At 34.3% G+C, this 20,717-nt stretch overlaps 1 protein-coding gene across 7 annotated transcripts in view; it reads left to right on the top strand.

Moving 5' to 3' along the window:
• The first annotated feature begins 20,260 nt into the window (after positions 1-20,260).
• LOC131033673 (uncharacterized) overlaps positions 20,261-20,717 on the top strand; it is a 115,951-nt gene continuing 115,494 nt past the window's right edge. For 3 of the 7 annotated variants that reach the window (XM_057964948.2, XM_057964950.2, XM_057964949.2), the window contains exon 1: positions 20,262-20,441. The gene's annotated coding sequence lies outside the window, so the exon portion shown is untranslated. Of the gene's footprint in view, positions 20,442-20,717 lie in introns of all 7 variants that reach the window. The other 4 variants (XM_057964951.2, XM_057964952.2, XM_057964944.2 and 1 more) reach the window with 3 other exon arrangements.

Here is a 20,717-nt window from a genome sequence, read left to right as displayed (position 1 = left end):
TGTTGTGGTGTGAAGCTAAGATGTGGAAAATAAGGACTTTTCCCAATGTTGTGGTTTGGTGTGTAGGTTCTTCAATCTTTAGCCTTCTCTTTTGGATTTTCATCAATTGTTGTTGGATACTTTGAACCCCTCAATGTCTAGTAAGATTGAGCTTTTCTCTTGAACTAAAGGTTTTTTTGTTGCTTCTTTTACTTCTCTTGAAGATAGAAACTTGTCGCTAAGTTGTGGGCTTGGGGACTATACTCTGTCTTGGTCGAATCTTGGACAACTTCCTTTAACCCTATTATTGAACCACTCAATGTGTGTTTGGTGTGGGTTTGACTTCCTATTCTTCCACTCCAATTTTGCGAGGTTTCTTGCTACAAGGCTAGTGGCAACTCTATTGATCACTCTTTGAAGGTTGTTGATTCAACTTCATGGGGCATTCTACTTTTTTCTTGCATTTTGGTTCATATTGACATCTCCAAGCCTTTTCATGGGGATGTGCTTCTGATGGTTGGGGATAAACTATGGACTCAATCACTGGATTGTGAGGGCCTCTCTTTTTTATGTTGGCATTGCTTCTCAACTGGTCACTTGACCACATATTGTTCTCTCTTGCATTGTAAAGATGATGCTACTTGTTGGAAGGATGCTAATGGTGATGAGTTGATTGTCTAATCTTCTTATTCTTCTGGTGACTCTTAAGATGATAATGGGTTTCTTGCTTCTAGTGTGGCCCTCTCAAGCTTGCGAACCTTGTTGGGGAACCTCTTGCCTTTTGCTTGCAACCTACTTAGCTTGTTGCTCTTGTTCAACTCTAGCCTCTAGTGGAGGATGTTTCCACGTCTTCGTATGTTGATAGGCCCTCCATGGAGGTTTCCCCTCCTACTTCCCCTTGTAATGATTTTGTAGATGATAATATTTCTTGGACTCTTGTTAGGAAGTCAAGGAAAGGTCTTTCTTCCTCCTCTTCCCAAACCCATCCTCAAGTTGTGGGTGTAAGTTCAACCCACTCAATATGGGATTTCTTGTAGTGATGTTTGTGTGCTCTAAGTGGTTTGTTAATGGCCTGCGTAACTCTATAATTGATCTAATAATAGAATGTGTATCTCTGCCCTTGGGGCTTTTCGTTGTAATATGTTCAACACCCTGGTTCATTGCTTAATCAAAAACAACATATTCTTAAACATCTATTAAACAAAATATTGTTAGCAACCATGTTAAAATTACATATAGTGCCAATACATCTATCACTGACAAAAAAATGCTCCTTTAGAGGAGGGACTAGTGAGGCAAGCATACATTACACTACCAAATTTGTATCCTCGTTAGTATTAGTAGATGTGAGAGTTGAGGATTAGAAAGTGGATCAAGAAGGAACCTTTGCTCTAGAAGATGTGGTTTAAATGGGCTAAGAGGTGGGGAAATAGGACTATGCTTAGACTCATAGAAGAGTGGGCTAAGGTAATGTTTGGGTTTTGTTTTAGGAGGGGTGTTAATGTGTAGGCTGGAGGATATTAGCTCAAGAAAAAATTGGCGATGGGTACACATGAATGGGACCATGAAGGATAAGGTGGTGTTAGAAATCACATTGATGTTGGGGAGATCAATGGGTTGAGAGAATGGGGGTTGGTTTTGAATTTGTGGAAGCAAGGGAGACTCTATGAAAGGAGCTAAGACTATTTCAACCTAATTATGTATTTTCTCTCATGACTTAAAGGGGTATAAAAATTAGGTAGTGTGGGAGGAGGTGGGTTAGAAATAGCTCTAACAATGGCATGACGGTGGCACTTGTGCAATCTAGCCAATTAATTTCATGAAGTTTATGCTTGAGATGTAGAAGAGGAGGCTGAAGAGGAGGTATTCTAGCATGGGTTGATTTCCTCTATCTATCATAGGGGAAACAAGGGAGCATCAACAACTAGTGTTAGCTAGGTGATCATTTATGAGGTAGAAGTGGGAGGAGAAACCCAAATTGTCATATATTTCTAATAGAGCTTGAAAGTAAATTTTATAAGAAGCTGAAGAGGGAAAAAAGGGTAGGACAAAAGTAATTGAGAGAAAAGTCTTGAATGGTGAGGGTTTGATACTATGATGGACAATATGAACCATGTCATTATAAAGAAACATTAAGTGTGTATGAATAGAAGTAACTACAACGTCGTCGTGTTCCTAGGATCTCTAGAGATTTTGGGTCAACCTCGATAAAAAGGATGAAGAGACCCATAGTGGGAGTAAAAAGGCTATTGTATGTGCAAAAATAAATGGTTAAAGGGAGGTAAATATCTTTGTGCAACTAGTGGACATAAAGAAACTCCTTTAACAATATCCACAATGCTCATAAGGTCCAATAGAATATCATGAATGGTTTTCTCATTGACCAAGGTTGAAATATAGAGAGGATCATTGCAAACAACAACACACATGTTGATAGGGGACAAATAAATGATAGGTGTAGGAGCAATCTCAACTCAAGGTGCATGTGGTTGAGTGTCCATCACACTAACCATATGGAAATATGATTAATAATTAGATGAAAAATAAACATTTCTGAGGGGACCACTACAAGATTGACATTGAGATGGATAAGTTGTAGGTTTATGAAATTAACATGTGTATATTAGAGAAAGGTACTAGTGTAAATTTGAAGGTTCTTGTTAGGTTGAGCTATGGATTTATCAACTTTGTCATTAACACAACAATATAGAAAGTATTTGAGTCAATCAAGCCTTGCATTAAATGACTTAGATGCATGTATTTTATTTGTCATGACCAAGCACTAAATGGTATCTAGGCAAAATGACGTAGAATCATAGTTCTTTGGAAGTAGGTGATTTGTATCAAGAGGATGAACAATCATATTTGCACTAGATTGTTTGTAAGGAGATGTTGAGAATGGAATTTAATGGATCAAATACCTATATAAAGTGACAATTACATTGAGATTCTACATATAAAGCCATGGTTGAAGGCAAAGACATAGTTATACCAATAATGGTAATGATATCTAATGAAGTGTTATTTTGAGAAAAAGAAATTTGTAATTTTTTGTAATTTTTATTAATTGATGTAGAGTAGAAGGCCTCAACAAAGAAGTAGAATCTGATGAGGTAGAAGAAAGTGCCTTCAATTGGTTAATAGTTTTTTCACATTCACATTGTTGAGAAGGGAATTTGTTACCTCTAAGATGATGAATCTTAGAGAACAAATTGACCACCACTACCTCACTTAAACTAGTGTTAAAGTTGAGCCATGGGATGCAAAATACAAGACTAAGTAAATGAGCTACATACAAGACTCTTAGACGACTCTACTAAGCCTCTATCTTTGGGACGAATGCGCAGAACCGAGACACCAGTGCAACGCGCTACTGTCCTGTATGAACAAAGTATAGAGATTGTACAAAAGGCATAAATGTGATTGCACAACTCAAGCGATAATATTGTAATAAACAAACTAATAAACACAGAATGCAGAAAGCTAAAAGAAAGTGAGAAAAGGTGTTTGGAAGCTTACAACCAGTCCACGATTGAAGCCTCCCATTAAATAGACTCCTTACTTCGATCAAAACTTGCACACAAGTAAAGAAAAAAAATGTTGGGGGTTTTGTTTAGAGGTCCGCCTCAATCAGACCCCTGTTTCGATGTTTCCACCTCCACGAACAACCTAAATAATAACCACAAATGAAATGAAAAATGATAAAGATGAAAGTAGATAATCAAGATAATAGATATGCTAAATGTATAATAATAGACATGCAAGTAGACAAAGAGAGAGAGAGAGAGAGAGAGAGAGAGAGAGAGAGAGAGAGAGAGAGAGAGAGAGAGAGAGAGAGAGAGAGAGAGAGAGAGAGAGAGAGAACTCCCCTTCAACACTCGAGAAACTAGCACCACAAATTCTCTAGAAATTGTGATAATGGTGGTCTTTGAATGCTAGAAAAACCTGTGAAAGACGAAGGTTCAGATACCAAGAGCTCAAGAAGTTTCTAAATGATAGAGAAGTCTCTAGAATATCGTGAAATGTTTGATATAGACCCCAAGAAGAATCCTGATGTCAATGGTCGCGGACAGAGGCATTACGAACTTTTCCAAGTGCAAGTGTAATGCTCAAATGGCCACTTGTAGACGAACATATTTGTAGGATGCCAACGTGATGCATGGACGTCTCTGCAACATGCTATCGTCCATTAATCAAATGGTCAACATGTTCGATAAGAAGCCAAATTCTAATCTGACAAGGTATTTGGAAGCTTACAACCAGTCCACGATTGAAGCCTCCCATGCGGACAAAAGGACAAGCAAGTGATAGATGATTCCAATCAGCCTAAAGCGAAGGCGCTTATGTGACGTGGAATTAGACGGGGTGCAATTTATGACATTACATTTTGTCCCCACTTTAGCGAGCATATCTTTGTTGAGAGATGTGAAGCTAAAGTATAGAGATGTTATTGAGACTTGTGAAGAGGAAGCAAAATTCATCGATTGAAGGAAGTTGCCCCTAGCGAGATAAACTTGAGATTGTGTTAGATTTTGTTAGGTTGTTTCATCACAAACACGTTAGTTGAAGACTAACATGCTAGATGAAAAATAATCAGACACAAAACATAAAAGATGGCGTAATAGAAACAAACCCCACTTAATGGAGGAAAACCTCTATTACAAAAGATACATGATAGCAATTGTTGAGATAAAAAAAAAAAAAGGATGGCGTTGGTAAGGTTTGGTCACTTGAATCTATGTGTGCTTTCATTATCCACCTTAGTTCTTGAGACTTGTGTTGTGCCTCATCCTCCATCTCTTGAATCTTTAGAGATTAGTTCAATTCATTAAATTGATAGTTCCTTGCTAGTTTCATTAATGTAGGATGACTACTTGCCAAATATTGCAGTTTATTTGTCACATCACACATTCTAGAAGTTTGATGCAAGAGCATCCAGACTCGCAAGAAATCCTACATCATGAAAAATATACTTTCTTTTTTATGTTCATGTGTTTTAATTTTTGGTGTAAGTTTGAGCCTCAAGGGTATCTTCTGAAGTGTTGCAATGATAAACTATCCATTCATTAGACTCGTCTTTCATTTCAAAAACCAAAGGAAACTAGGTTGTTTAATGTGACTATATTACACAATTTCAATGTTTCAAGGTTTGAAGGAGTCCATTGGCATGGTAGAGGATATTACGAAAAAGTTGTCTAAACCTTGCATTCACATTAGGTTACTATTTATAGTAAGTTTACATTTGAACATAAATTGGTCTAAAATTTTCCCTAATTCTACGAATAGGCTAAATAAACATGTCAATAAATTTCTATTGCAAGATCGTGTCTAGATTTGAAGATATTAAAGTTTACATTTTAAAGTCTCAATGTCAATTATGATAGCCTTGGATGTGTTTTTGGGGATCAGAAGTGGACATAACTAACATAGCAGGTTATATTTTGATAGAGTACTTCACGAGCTTTTTGGCATTGCAAACTATTCGTCAATTAGACTCCTAGATCAAAAGTTATGGTATTTGAAAGTTGGGTCTCCTAAAATGGGAAATATAAAAACATGTTGAACACTTAATGGGCTACACATGTTGGTGTGTGTTTTAACACATCATAGGCAATCTTAGATTGGAAATAAGTTTGTTGCCACATTTTTGGGTGGTTTTATCTCATGATTTTGAAATACCATTTGATGATTTCACATATTGTATCTCCTATATATTAGGTGTGTGAGATGGAGGTTTTGTGCAAGACTCTTATAGCTATTGAGCTACTTCTAAATTTCTGGATGGTGATAGCCATATGAGTAGCTTACTTTGCAAGTATAATATGTTTGTTATTTATTTTTTATAATATATTGGTCGACTTTTGGAGTGTGGGATTTTTCTCTTGAAAGGATTTTTCCCACATAAATCACTATGTTGTGGTATGCATGTTATTTATGTTTATTTCTATTAAGTTTTTGTGACTGGTATAACGATCTAAATTTTTTTGTGTAACCCTCCTATTAAGGTTAGTGTAGCAAGTTGTTGTACTATCTTAACATCCTTGTAATTGTTATCAGGGCTTGATCACTCTTGGTTAGGTGTGAGTTGTTGGATTTTTTCAGCTAATCTATATTTCAATGGGAGATTTGTTGCAAAAGATACTTTATGATTTTATTATAAGAATTTTCAAATGGAAAGTTCATCAAGGAGAATAGAGGTGGAGATTTTTTGAAAATAATTTTGAAATGTGGAAGCTGAAGATGGAGGAATTGTTAATAGATTGAGATCTATCGGATGCTATTGATGAGAATTTATTTAGACTGATATATCCTACTTTGGTTACTTAATATGATGTTTTGGACTATAAAGACAAGGGTCTAGTCAAATTGTACCTGGAAGACTATTTTAATCACTATCTGTGAAGAGTAATCTACAAAGAAGCTCTGGAAGAAACTCAGTGAGTGTATCAAGCCAAATATTTAGTGAATAATGTTTTCTTGAGAAAGAAATTATGTTCCTTAAGAATGGAAGAGGGTGGATGGATTACAGACCACTTGGAAGGATTCAATATGTTTGTAGCTCAATTAGCAACTATTGGTGTCAAAATGGATGAGGAGAAAAGTCAGATCTTGTTTTGTACTTTTCCTAATTTATGGGATTATCTTATTATGGTTATTGGTAGTACTTTTGTTATTTTGAAGACTAAAGATGTGGTGATTTTTTTTCTTTCTGAAGAGATGAGGAGGAAGGTATCCATTAATGTCAAGGAGGCCCTAAATTTTCATGGAAGACTTAAAGAAAAGGAAAAGAAGAATGAGAAGTGTAATAAATCTAAGTCCATGGGGAGATCCAAATCTCCTGGAAAGTCCAAAGTCATTTACTAGAACTACAACAAGCCTAGACACTTTTGTAAGGAGTGCAAAGAAGAAAAAGGAAGAAATTTAATTATGATTCTCAGTCTAAGAAAGAAGATGACAATACATTTATTGTAGTTTTTGTCACTTGTGTAGCTAGTGTTGCATGGTTAATTTGCTCAGGTGCATCTTTTTGTACGAGCTCTAATATAATTGGTTTTTTTGAGTATGAATAATTTGATGGAGGTAAGGTATACTTGTGTGATGTTCTCATTTAGGTATTGTTGTCCATGATAAAGTTAGAATCGAGTTTCCTAATAATAGAATAAAAATGATTAATGATGTGTTGAATATCCTTGGACTAGCACAATGTTATTTGTGAGCAAACTAATAGATGTGAGTATGTAGTTAGTCTTTTCTGATGTAAGATGCAACATGGCTAGATGTGTTATGGTGATTGCTAGAGGTGTCATATGTGACACATTGTATAAGATGGAAGAATGCACTATTAAGTGTAATAGTACTTGTATGAAAATAAAATTTGTGGACACTTTGTTGGAAGAGGTGATGGTTTCACCTTCAATAGATGGCCATGGATTTTGGGTACCTAAGGGTGCTCTTTCTTCTAGATCAAAGTTACCTACAAATAAAACTATGTTATGACACCATATACTTGGCCACATTGTGGAAAAGGGACTAAGGATCTTGAAAAATATAAATATTGTTGAAGGTTTGAATAATTGCAATCTTGATTTTGATTTATGTGAGCATTACATTTATCAAAAATAAATTGCATTTAATTTTACTCAAGTTCTCATAAATCTTGTGGTGTTTTGGATCATATTCATTCTAATGTGTTTGGCCCTATAGATGTTCCTTCCATTGGAAAATCCACATATTATGTTTCAATTATTTATGATTATAGTATAGGGACATGGGTATATTTTCTAAAGAGTAAATTTGAAGTTTTTTAATCAATTTAAAGAAATTAAAGCAATGGTTGAATTACAAATTGGAAATAAAATAAAATGTTTGAGGACTAATAATGGTAATGAAGTTTGCTCTGATGATTTTGATAGATTTTGTAAAGACTATGGAATTTGTAGACATAATATTACTCCATATTCTCCATGACAAAATGTAGTGGTAGAAAGAATGAACATGACACTAATGGAGAAGGTTAGGAGTATGTTGAGTGGTGTTGGTATAGAACAATTTTTTTGGGCTAAATCTATTGCCACTACTTGCTACTTGATTAACAAGTCTCCTACATTAGCTCTTGTTGATAAAGTGTCTATGGAGGCATGGTTGCATCATAAGACTTAATTAAGAAATCTTAGAGTTTTTGATGATTGGAGATGTATTTTTGTTTTAATTACTAATGTGGATGAACCTAGATCTATATAAGACACATTAAGTATGAATGATGCAAAATCTTGGTAGATGGTTATGGATAAAGAAATGAAAGCTTTGAAAATGAATGATACATAGGATATTGTACCATTACCTAAAAGAAGAAAACCTAAATGTTGCAAATGGTTGTTCAAGAGAAATATTGGTTCAAATGGAGGTATTGAAAGACAAAGCAAGGTTGGTTGCAAAAGTCTACTCTCAAGTTGAGGGTATTGATTATGGTTAGATATTTTCTATTGCTACAAAAACAACATCCATTATATTTTTTTTCTTTATATTGTTTTTGCGTATGATTTAAGGGTTGAGAAAATGGATGTGAAAACTATTTTCCTTCATGGTGATTTATAGGAGGATATTTATATGGCATAGGTAAAGCACTTTGTGGTAAAAGTTAAAAGTAATTTGGTTTGTAAATTGATTTTTTTTTTGTGTGGCCTCATGTTGGCAAGAGACACTGCATTGGTGTTCAGATGTTGTCATTGATGGCAACTTGAGTCAGATTTCCAATCCGCAATTCATGATTCATTCTTACCAGAAGAGAGATTGAGGTATAGTGAGGTTCGGTGAGAAGAACAAGTCATGTGTTAGAGTGTACAATGTTTTGGTTGGTAGATCATTTGTGTTGAGTATTTGGTGTTGTGGATCTCAAAGATGCATTGCGGATGTGTAATAGCCTTATTCATGGTTTATGGCCTCTGGTGTTGAGTGTTGAGTGAGTTGGGAGGTCCGATATACAGGTTTCTGGTTAGAACAATGTTTATCTGTAGTAACGTGTGGATATTCATTGTGTGGACCGTACAAGGTAATATTGGTAATTGTTTGTGTGTTCGGGGATGTTAAGTCGACATTTGGGAAGCGTGTGGACAATTTGTTTTGGTACGCATGATTGTTTTGGATCGGATTGAGTCGACTTGGGTAACATTTCATTTGTGTGTTATGGGTTTTTGGGTCGACATGTAAAAGATTTAATTTGATGTTGCAGATATATATGAACTTTTGATTTGATCATTTTTCATATTGATGGTTATGTGTGAAGTGTGTATGAGCGATTGTGTGTAGTTTCACGTGCACGCTTGAAGAATTTGTGCTCCGAAATTTAACAGAATGGCAAAACTGAATAGTGTTGCAGAGCAGAGTATTTTGTGCTCAACCGGAACTGTTTTTGGCATTTATAGATGTTTTTTATCAATTCAGATATTCCAATTATTATATGTAATCTTTTGTAAGGCAGTGAGCCTTCCGAGGTTGTAGCCCTTATTGTAATTTGAGTAGTGAGCTCTAGGTAATGTACCTGAATGCATGTGCATTCCCCTCATGTAATATTATTATACTTCTAACAAGGTATATTAATATTGTGGGTTTCAACCCCACCGTGGTTTTTGCCTTAACCAGGTTTCCACGTAAAAATCTTGGTGTTATGGTGTTATTGTTATTTTCTTTGTGTTTCTGCACTCTACTTTTATTCATTTGCATTAAGTGGTTTAAAATGATAGATTAAGAATGTTAAAAATTGCAGAACACTGATTCACCCCCACCCCCCTCTCAGTGTTCCTTGATTCCAACACCTCAAACAAATTCCTAGGATGTAGTACCAAAAATTTGATACTTATGTGTTAAAGTTGGGATTTGAGTATTCTAAATCATATCATTGTGTTGATTATAAATCTGATGATGATCATTTTCTATACATTACATTATATGTTGATGATATGTTATTCATTTGTAAAGGGAAAGGAATGATTTTATAGCTAAAGTCTTAGCTTGTAGCTAAATTTAAAATGAAAGATCTTGTTGCAACAAAACAAATTATTGGGGTGAAAATTAGAAGATATAGAGCGAATAGAAAACTATGGCTAGACTAGAGTAAGTATGTGAATTCGGTTTTACAGAGGTTTAAGATGCACGGTTGTATACCACTATGCATTCCTTTTATTGTTGGAACAAAGTTATCTACTTCAAATTATCCTACGTACCCATTAAAGATGGAAGACATGAGTAGAGTGGCTTATTGGAGTGTAGTTGGAAGTTTGATGTAAGCTATGATCTACAATAAACTAGACATTTCCCGAGTGGTGGGAGTTCTTTCCAAATATATGTATAATCTTGGTAGAGTTCATTGGGATGCAGTTAAAATAGTCTTCAAATATTTGAAAGGTACCTCAACGTATTCTTTATGTTATCATGGTAATTTGATTGAAGATTATATTTCCCTTGATATTTATGGTTATGTGGATTCAAATTGGTAAGGTGATATTGATAGCAGAAGATCCACCAATGCTTTTATGTTTACTTTATTTGGTGGTCCGCAATAGGTTGTGGTTGCTTTGTCCACTACTGAAGTTGAGTATATGGTAGTTTCCAATTCTTGTAAATAAGTCATTTGAATTAAGAGATTATGTTCAAATATTGGAATAAAACAATGTGTAGTGACAATTTATTGTGATAGTCATAGTGTAATCATCTTAACTAAGAACTTGACTTTTCATGTTAGGACCAAGCACATTGGTATTTAGTATCATTTTGTTAGAGATATGGTTTAGAATGGTAGGGTGAAGTTGGTTCAGATATAGACTTTGATGAATGTTGTAGATTCTTTAATTGAGGTTGTGAGCACAAAGAAGTTCAAATGGTGTTTGGAGTCTATGGGCCTCATGGCCCCTGGCAATTAAATTATGGTGTAGATACTCCTTTTTCTCTTGCAAGGTATTCAACAAGAGGGGGAATGTTAGGAAAATGGTGTTGGAGTAAATATTACTTGCTCATGCCTAAGTCCAACTTATGCATCATTATTTAATATTTTGCATTTAGACTTTTATCATTTACCTTGCATTTTGTAGTTGGGTAGTTGACAATAGTTGTCTCTACCTACCCTCACATCTGATTGAAACACATGTCCATAGCATGTAATCTCCTACCTACCTTGTTTTCCTTTATAATAAAGGCTATTATACAATATTTATCATCTCATATGGCGAAATACTCTCTCTCTCTCTCTCTCTCTCTCTCTCTCTCTCTCTCTCTCTCTCTCTCTCTCTCTCTCTCTCTCTGTGAAAGTTATTTGTAGGTTGGTATCCCATTTTGGGAGCATCGCTCTAACAAATGGTGTCTCAACTTTGCATTTACATAAGGTTACTATTCATAGTAAGTTCACATTTGATCAGAGATTGGTCCAAAATTTTCCCCAAAGCTATGGATTAGCTAAACAAGTGTGCCAATCAATTTTCTTTGCGAGATAATAACTAGATTTGAACATATTTAAGTTTCCATTTTGAAAGTTTCAATGTCAATTTTGAAGGCCTTACAACATTTTTTGGGACCAATAGTGATTATAACTAGCGAGTGGGTTGTAGCTTGATATAGCAATTCATGAGCTTTTTGGTGCTTCAAACAATTTTTCAATCAGATTCCTAGGTAAAAATTTATGGGATTTAGAAGTTGGGCCTCCTAAAATGAGAAATATAAAAATATATTGGACATATAAATGAGTTATAAAGAGGATTTACATGTGTTGGTGTGTGTTTTGACACATCACAAGGCATATTGGACTAGAGATAAGTTGGGCACCACTTTTTTTGGTGGTTTTAGCTCATGGTTTTGTAATACAGTTTGATAGTTTCATATATTGTATCTCTTATATTAGGTGCATGAGATGGAGGTTGTGTTAAGAGTCTTATAATTGTTGAGTTATGTCCAAACCTCTAGTTGGTGATACTCCCACGAGAATCTTGCTTTGCAAGTGTATTGTATTATGTTGTTGATTTCTACATAATATATTGGGCGACTTTTGGAGTGTGGGTTTTTCTCTCTAAAAATGGTTCCCCACGTAAATAATTTTGTTGTTGTATGCATGCTATTTATGTGTATTTTTGTTAAGTTTTTGTAACTATTGTAAAGATCTGAAAAGTTTTGGATAACTCTCCTCTCAAGGTTAGTGTAGGAAGTTATTCCACTACCTTAACTTCCTTACAAAGGAAACTTGTAAAGGAAAATAAATTGAAAATAAATTAATTTGTATGCAAAGTTTTTATAAGTTAGGTGACCTTTCGCATTCCATTATTGTTTTATTCTTTCAATTCAAGTGCCTAAATAGAGGGAAAAGCTAGTGTTTAAAGATTTAAAGGCGCAAAGTGTCAAGAAACTCTTAAAAAATTTGAATTTGAATTTCCTACAAAATCATGCATGCATGTAATTAATTCTTGAAGGATATTTTGAATATAAATGAATATGAGGGGTTGCATGAAGCTATGTTTTCATATTTTACTGCAAATTATGTGTTGCCTTTAATACATGTGCAAGAGTGTGAGTTGGATGATATGTCAAGGTTGCGAGATTGAGTAGTTTGATAAGACCCTCCAATCTTGTCTGTACATTAACATTGGGGACATGCTTGGAGATATTCCATTCTTATTCGATATAATATTTGGTATTATTATCATATTATCTTCATCGGTGCATTCAAAAATTGTTCTTTAGGTATCTTTACAGTTATTTAGATTTGCTTCATTTGATATGTCATATCTTGATTCAGACATGTGGAAAATTGAGAAGTCTTCCATGGCACACATCATGAGACTATCCCTTCTATCTCCTTTCATGGAGTTGCTTCTACCTTGATTACTATATTTGGGGGAAGAACATATTTTTCCACTCTTGGATCATCATCAACATTCATCCTTGAGCATTCATTCTTGGAATTGGAGCTTCTTCCTTATGGAGGATACATTGTATCTTCCTTCTTGCCTATGGGGGAATATTGTTTGTACTTATGTGACTAACTCAATAATTGGGTGAACAAATTGATTCCTTTATTGTTCGTCAAATCTACTTTTTTCTATTCTTTTTCTCTCTTTTAGAGATGGGTGTTTCCCACAAGGTTTTTCTCCTTTTATCCATTTGTGTGATATTACATTTGTTTGTACATGGGTACCTTTTCTGGGACCCATTCATTCATGCATTCATTATTTGCTTTTCAACTTCTCCCTAAGTTAATCTTAAGCAAAAGTGATAGAGTAATTATGATAATCACCTAATTAGCTATCTAATTAGGTCCTTTATTAATTCATTCACTCAAGTTAAAACTAGGAGTATTGTATATATTCTATTAGGCTAATAAAACCTTGTTTTGTCTCATTCGTTATAATTTAGACACTTTACACTAACTAATCGAATCTTCCTCTAGGGTTTAAATCTAATGTTGCATTATCCTTTCTATAAGGTTTCATTCATTCATTGTAATCACAATCTTTTGTGCATCAATACAATTCTTAGGTTGTTGATAAATTTTATCCTGCTTGATCACCATTTGTGATGGGTGTTTTTTTGGCACGTGATTGCTAAGCTTGTGGGGTTGAATAAATAACACCATCAATATTCCCAAGTGAACCATGTACAAGTCCTTGATTTTGAGAATTCTTTTGAAGAGAGATTGGTTCTATATTGATTTATTCATTTAGGCCAAGACCATTCCTTTATATCCCATATTTTCATAGTTATGTAAACCTTTTGTATATATTTTTGATGATAGATCAGGCATCCCTTCTTTGTATTTATAAATTCATCATGTGATATCTTTCTCAAGATTTTATTTATCTAATTTAGTCTCCAACGTTGGAAGGTTGTTGGCTAGTAGTGAATAATAATTGGAGAGTCATTCTTGAGATTCTTGGGTTGACCATGGGACTTTGGAGAAGGCAAGAGTTTTCCTATGTAAAGTGAATCATGTATCTCATATTCACCACATCCTTTTCCCACAACATTAGCCTTGAACTCAATAATAGTGGATTATGGAGTGGAGGATGATGTGAGTGCACAAAAGGATCAATATAAGAAGATGAGGGTGATACGACATCATTATTTTTGCAATGGTTGGAGCATTTGCAAGTTCCTTCCAAAAATTTGCTAAATTGGAAGGGTTGATGATCAACATCAATAATAGTGTCAATTGCATTGTGTGGGAATTTTATGCATCGATTATGGGTGGAGACCATATGGTGTGAATTCATGGACTATCAAGGAGGGTATTATATGGGAGATCAAGGTCTAAGACATGATAAAGTGGTTTTCATTATAATTTGACGAACCTAAAGTGGTAGCTTGATTGTTCCTTGGGACTCTCTTTTTGTGTGTCATAAATTGTATCCTCATGTACACTTTTATGCTCATTTAGGGCTCACTTTGGTATTTCTCCTTCCTTGCCATCAAGATTGCCTAATTTTGCTCAAATAGTGCCTAATTTGGGAAGTTTAGCACCTTGTCTTTGTTTTTTGACTCTATTGTTGCCTAGAAGGATTGGACTAGAGTGCCTAATGTCCTAGTACAACCAAAAGGGGCCCAAATTTGAACCTCTCTAATGGTTAAAAAATGTTGAGTGGGAAAATGCTCCCAATGTCGGCCTTCTTTGAAATTTTCAACACGTTTTGTGACATTAAGTATAAAAGCAAGTCGTACCCTTCATTTGAAACATCTCTCAATCATCTCTAAAGCTAGTTAAGATAGAGACTTTAATAAATGTTATATATTCCTTAACTAATATTGTTAGAGTTATCTTTTATTAGCTAATAATTATTTATTTAATTATTAGTCTATTATACTCTATGCTTAAGCTAAACTTAGGAATCTTATAATTCTTTAGGGTTTTCACCTTTAGGGTTTCAAGTATCCTCTTATAAGGATTCTCTTTTGGTATTTTCATAACAACTGTAATTATTGAATTGCATTTTTGTTGCACAATCAATATGACTCCTCTTTTCTGGATCTCTGAATTTTGGTCTCCATAGCTTTTTTGCTTCTCTCCTTCTATGACATATTTGCATGTAGCTGAATATCTTGGAAGTTTCAATTTCTGGGGGTATCTTATTTTTTGGTCCATTTTGGTGCCAAAAGGACCTCATAGTTGGATTCAGAAGGCTGATGCCATGAATTTTGATATATAATTTGCCCATTTTCGGTGATAGGTGCATCTAGGGCATAATTTTTTATTGGCATATTTTTCGAGGCATGAAAATCCGTACGACTGTACCTAAAAATGCGTCAGAAATTTTTTGTCAAAAATAAATAAATAATTTTTAATTTTTTTTTACCCTCTTTATGCTCTCCCTACAAGAGGGTTTTTTTTTCTTTTGGCCGTAACTTGGTCATATGGAGGTGCTTTTTCAAAAACCTTATATCGTCAGAAATCTCTTTCCGAGCTCTATCCAAATCTAAAGGTTTGATCTTTTGATTTTTCCTTTTTTGATGGCTTTTTTTGCTGTCATAGCCAGAGGTTCATTTTTGCACTCCGGGAGACATAACTTGAGCATTCAAACTCCGTTTTTTCAAAAACTTTATATCGTTGGAAAGCTTGTTTTGTGTTCTTTCCATTCATATGAGTTTTCTTTCCAGATTCTACTCCAGGTATATTTTATTTAGTTTTTTTCTTTTCAACACTCTGGTGAATATCTTGGATGTTTCAGGTCCTGTGATCTCTTTCTTTGAGTAGGATGTCTCGTCTTTGGCTGTTCTTTTTATATTTCTAGTCTTCTATCTTTTCTTATCATTGTAGCATTTTATTTATGCAAATGCATTGAGATAAAGTGCCATCATGCATTGTATACTTGGGATCTTGCACCTCTTGTTCTTTATTGTACATGCACTACTTATAAAATGTCATGGGGGGGTTGATGTTTGCCTTTGGTTGCCATCTACCTTTGTCACGTGAGTGTTCCTTCCATGACATTAGCCTCATGATGTGTGTCAAGTGAGTGTTCCTTTCACGACACTATGTACTTTCTCTGCACCTTCGATGTTCCTGGTTCTTTTTCATGTAGTTCTTGTTGGTCGTTCTTTTTAGTGTAACCGTCCCTCTCCCTTTTCAGCATTATGGGGAGGTTTGTCCTGTTGTTTTAATGCTTCCTTGGTTCAATTGATCAACTCTTCAACATTTGGTGTTTCATGCCATCTGTATCTTCGAGTTCAATTGTTTACCTTTGTTTGCCATCTGATTCAAGTAGTGTCATTTGAGGGCACTCGTGCAGATTACAATCTTCTCTACCTAGTCATGTTGTATTTCAATGGAGGTTCTTCAAATCAACAGTTACTTTTCGACAATGTTTGCAACTATTTCATGCTTCACTGGTGTTCTTCATGCTCTTCTTTTTTGTTCCTATCTTCTGGAACACTCTTGTTTGGAGGCTTCTTAGTCCTTCACTTGAGCTTTCATCTCTTCTTGGAGAGGAGTTTTGTTCCCACAAGGCTTTCTCATTTTTCTCCACTTTACAAAGATTTTATTGTACTTGGGTACCTCATCAGGCCTAGTTGCCAAGACCCATTGTTGCTTTCCAACATTTTTTTACATGCATTTTTAGTCCTTAGTTGTTTTTAGCTACTCCCTAAGTTCATCTTAAGGGGGGGTGTTAGAGTTATCTTTTATTATCTAATAATTATTTATTTAATTATTAGTCTGTTATACTCTATGCTTAAGCTAAACTTAGGAATCTTATAATTCTTTAGGGTTTTCACCTTTAGGGTTTCGAGTATCCTCTTATAAGGATTCTCTCTTTGTATTTTCATAACAGCTGTAATTATTGAATTGCATTCTTGTTGCACAATCAATATGACTCCTCATTTCCAGATCTCTAAATTCTGGCCTCCATAGTTTTCTTACTTCTCTCCTTCTGTGACAAATTTGCGTGCAGGTGATCTTTGGGAGCTGTAGAGTTGATTTTTCCTCAACTCCAATAAATACCATGAGTATAAATAAGTTTAAATGGTGTTCAAAGTCTATGGGCCTCATGGCCCCTCTAAATTAAATTATGGTGTAGATACTCCCTTTGCTCTTGCAAGGTGTTCACAAAGTGGGAGAATGTTAGGAAATGGTGTCTCAACCTTGCATTTGCATAAGGTTACCATTTATTGTAAGTTTACATTTGAGCACAGATTGGTCTAAAATTTTCCCCAAAGCTATGGATTGGAAAAATAAGCATGCTAAAAAAATTTCATTGTAAGATTGTGTCTAGATTTGAAGATATTAAAAGTTTCTATTATTAAACATTTAAAAGTCAAATTTGAAGGCTTAGAGGCTTTGAATGGGACTGGAAGTGTTCGTAATTGGCATCTAGTTAAAGCTTGATAGAGCACTTCATGATCTTTCTAACATTTCAAATGGTTCATCAATTAGACACCCAGATCAAAAGTTATGGCCTCTAGAAAATGGGTCTCCTTAAATGGGAAACATAAAAATGTGTTGAACACATAAATGAGCTGTCAAATGGAGTCACATGTGTTGTTGTGTGTTTTGACACATCATAAAGCATCTTGGATTGGAGATAAATTCGATGCCACTCTTTTGGGCGGTTTTAGCTCATGGTTTTCTAATATCGTTTGACGGTTTCATGTATTGTGTCTTTTACATATTAGGTGCGTAAAATGGAGGTTGTGTGTGTAGACACCTAAAATTGCCAAGTCTATTTAAATTTTATTTATTTAATTAATTCATTTATCTTTTTTCTAGTCTTTCACTATTTAAATAATTTTATTTATTTATTTAAATTATTCCTTTCCCTAAATTAAATAAATATTTCATTTATTTAATTGATCCCACTTCCTCTATTAATTGAATATATCTTTATTTATTTAATTAATTCATTAGCTTTTTTCTTCAATGACACATGCCATTTATCTCTTAATTTTCCTCTACCTACCCCTTCATTATTTTATTATTTTTCCTAACTACCCTCTTATTATTTTATCATTTTCTATACCTACCCTTTAATAGTAGCTGACCATTTATTCTTTCACCTCTTGGTCCTATCTCTCAATTTTCCAAGGTATTCTCTATATAAGAGGATTCTTTCATCTTTATTGATCCTAATGAACAATTTAACAATCTAGCAATCTAGCATTGGAGCATACTTTTTGCATTCTTATTTGCCATCCATCATATTTCAAATCTTCATAAATCATAGCTTCTTGTGTGCGTGCTTTTGAGAGCATCATTTTTTAACACAAGATCTTGGTTGATAGAAGTCCAATGGAGTAATTTTTAGCATGCATGTGTGTTTTAGTTTGCATTGTGTGTGTTTTGTAGGTACTCTATTGAGGATGTTGAAATAAATCTAGATCTTATCTCCATAAGATTTCAGATTTGATTTTCTCCATCTACAACGTGTAAGAGTCTTATAGATGCATTTGGAGTATGGATTTTTTTCTCTCTAAAGGATTTTCTCCACGTAAATCATTGTGTTGTCATATGCATGCTATTTATGTTTATTTTTGTTAAGTTTTTATAATTATTGTAAATATCTGAAAAGTTTTGTAGAACCCTCCTCTCAATATTAATGTAGGATGTTTTTGGGGTATAATAATAAAAATAGTTTTTGGGCTATAGAGTATAAAAGTGTAAGTTTTAGGGCTGCATTGGTTTATTTTGAATGATACTTAACTAGAGAAAGTGGGTTATGGTGACATAGATCTCTTTGAAATTTTTAATTAAAAATAAAACAAATTTAATTAAATTTTAAGATAAGAAGTTATGGCCTCTAGAACTTGAGCCTCCCTAGTTATAAGAACATCTATGTCACATAAGAAAATTGTAAGAGGGACTTACATCCTTTGACCAACTTATGAATAAAGCATCTTTGAATATATATAATGGAGCTCTCGAGTTGCTGATTGGGTGATGGAAGGCTTATGATTGGTATAAGGAATACATAATTTTTATCTTTTCTACTCACATTGGGATTTGGGCCTTGGATTTTGACTAGGTAGCACCATATTCTGGATGGTTTTGGCTCATGGTCTTCTACATTTGATGGTTTCATTTATTGCTTCTCCTATTTATTGGATGCTTGATACAAAGGCTTCCTATTGAGACACATATTATTATGCTCCTAAAATTGCTCCAAATCTCTTGCTGGTGATACTTTTGTAAATGCGTAGACTCTGTAAGTTTATTATAATTGTTTATAGTTGAATAATATATCGATTACTTTGGAGCATACGATTTTTCTTCCAAAAGAGGTTTTCTCATATAAATCACTATGTTATGATATGTTACTTTTATGTCTATTTTACTTTTCATTGTATGTCATCAATTCAAGTTTTGCATGTACTTCTTCTCATAGATTAGTGTTGGAAGTGTATTTTGCACCTCTACTTCCTTCCAACATGGGAGTCAACAAAGTAGTTGGCAAGTAAGTGAAGGCAAACAAATTAAATAGTCAAAGACATTTGAAAGATTTGAATTGTAGCTTAATACTAAGAGATCTCATTAGATCCATTGAAAAGTTGCAACATTAATTATATTGAAGCTTTTGAAGTTATGATGCAATTGAGTTTGGAAAGTAAAATTAGTTCATTCTGTGATTTTTTTGTTAACAACTGTGTAAAGTTATTGTCATCATTTTTTGCATGCTTAGATAGCCATTTATTAGACTCTCAAACTATGACCACATCAATGTTCATTTGTGGCCCTTGATCATTTCATTTAGAGTTGTAAAGTCGACTTGCTTGGGTTCTAATTAAGGATAACATGACACTTGCAATTTAATAGGTTCTGCAAAGGTGTTTGTAAATACCACCAACCCTTATATCAATTGACGAGAGAATATGTGAGTACTAGTTTAAGTCCACATAGAATATCAAACCACAATTGCGTAAATTAACCTAAAGAAAAAATAATCATTTTGAAAAAATAAAAATCTTCATTGAAATCAACCATAATGTAAAAAACCTTAGTAAATTAATTCATGATCTAACATGTTAATTTCCATCTGCAATTATTTAAATTTTATAATAATTTTACTTATAAATTAATTCTTAATCTAACACGCTAATTATTTAAATTTTATAATAGTTCTACTTGTTCTTACCGTAGATAATTAATGTAGAGTGTTGCTATTCCCTTACACTATAGTAGAGTGTTGCTACTAGTCCTCACCCTCTAAAATGGTTAGGTCAGCTTGTAACCGTAGTAACCACCTTACTGAGGTTAAGGTTCCGTTAAAAGTCAGAACTTACGGTTGCAACACGCCGTTTCGTTCCGTCAAGTCCTTCCCCGGGGAACGTTAGGATTTTTATTCCAAATTTCTAACGGCAACTCCAACACAAAAACTAAATAAACTCTTCAAAAATTTTCCTCGCTATCCTGAATACGCAGCAGCCTCCATTTAGCTATCGAGAGGTCAAGAGATCGAAGCCCTGCAAAGCGCAGGCGGCAAAAACAACAGTGCAAAACTCAGGTAAGCTCGTTTCAGAATGGCTCGAGGGTTTGGGAAGGTGTATCGAGTTAATTCATTAGTCAATTAGAATTAAAAACATTTGTTATTATTTGTCGAGGAGCTCAGCTAAGCAGCTTGTGAATTGAAATTTTCCCTAAATTGAGTGAGCTCTGTGCGTGTGTCATTTTAAAAGTAATCTGTGGTGCTTGTTTTTAAACGGTTATTTTGGTCAGAATTCGATTCTTCCAGGATGCAGCTTGGCTCTTTGGTGTGTATGTGCCTTTTTTTTTAAAGTGT

The sequence above is a fragment of the Cryptomeria japonica genome, chromosome 5 (assembly GCF_030272615.1).
Source record: "Cryptomeria japonica chromosome 5, Sugi_1.0, whole genome shotgun sequence".
NCBI classification, from domain to species: Eukaryota; Viridiplantae; Streptophyta; class Pinopsida; order Cupressales; family Cupressaceae; genus Cryptomeria; species Cryptomeria japonica.
The sequence above is the reverse complement of the archived record's forward strand: the minus strand, read 5'-3'. Positions and strand labels throughout refer to the sequence as shown.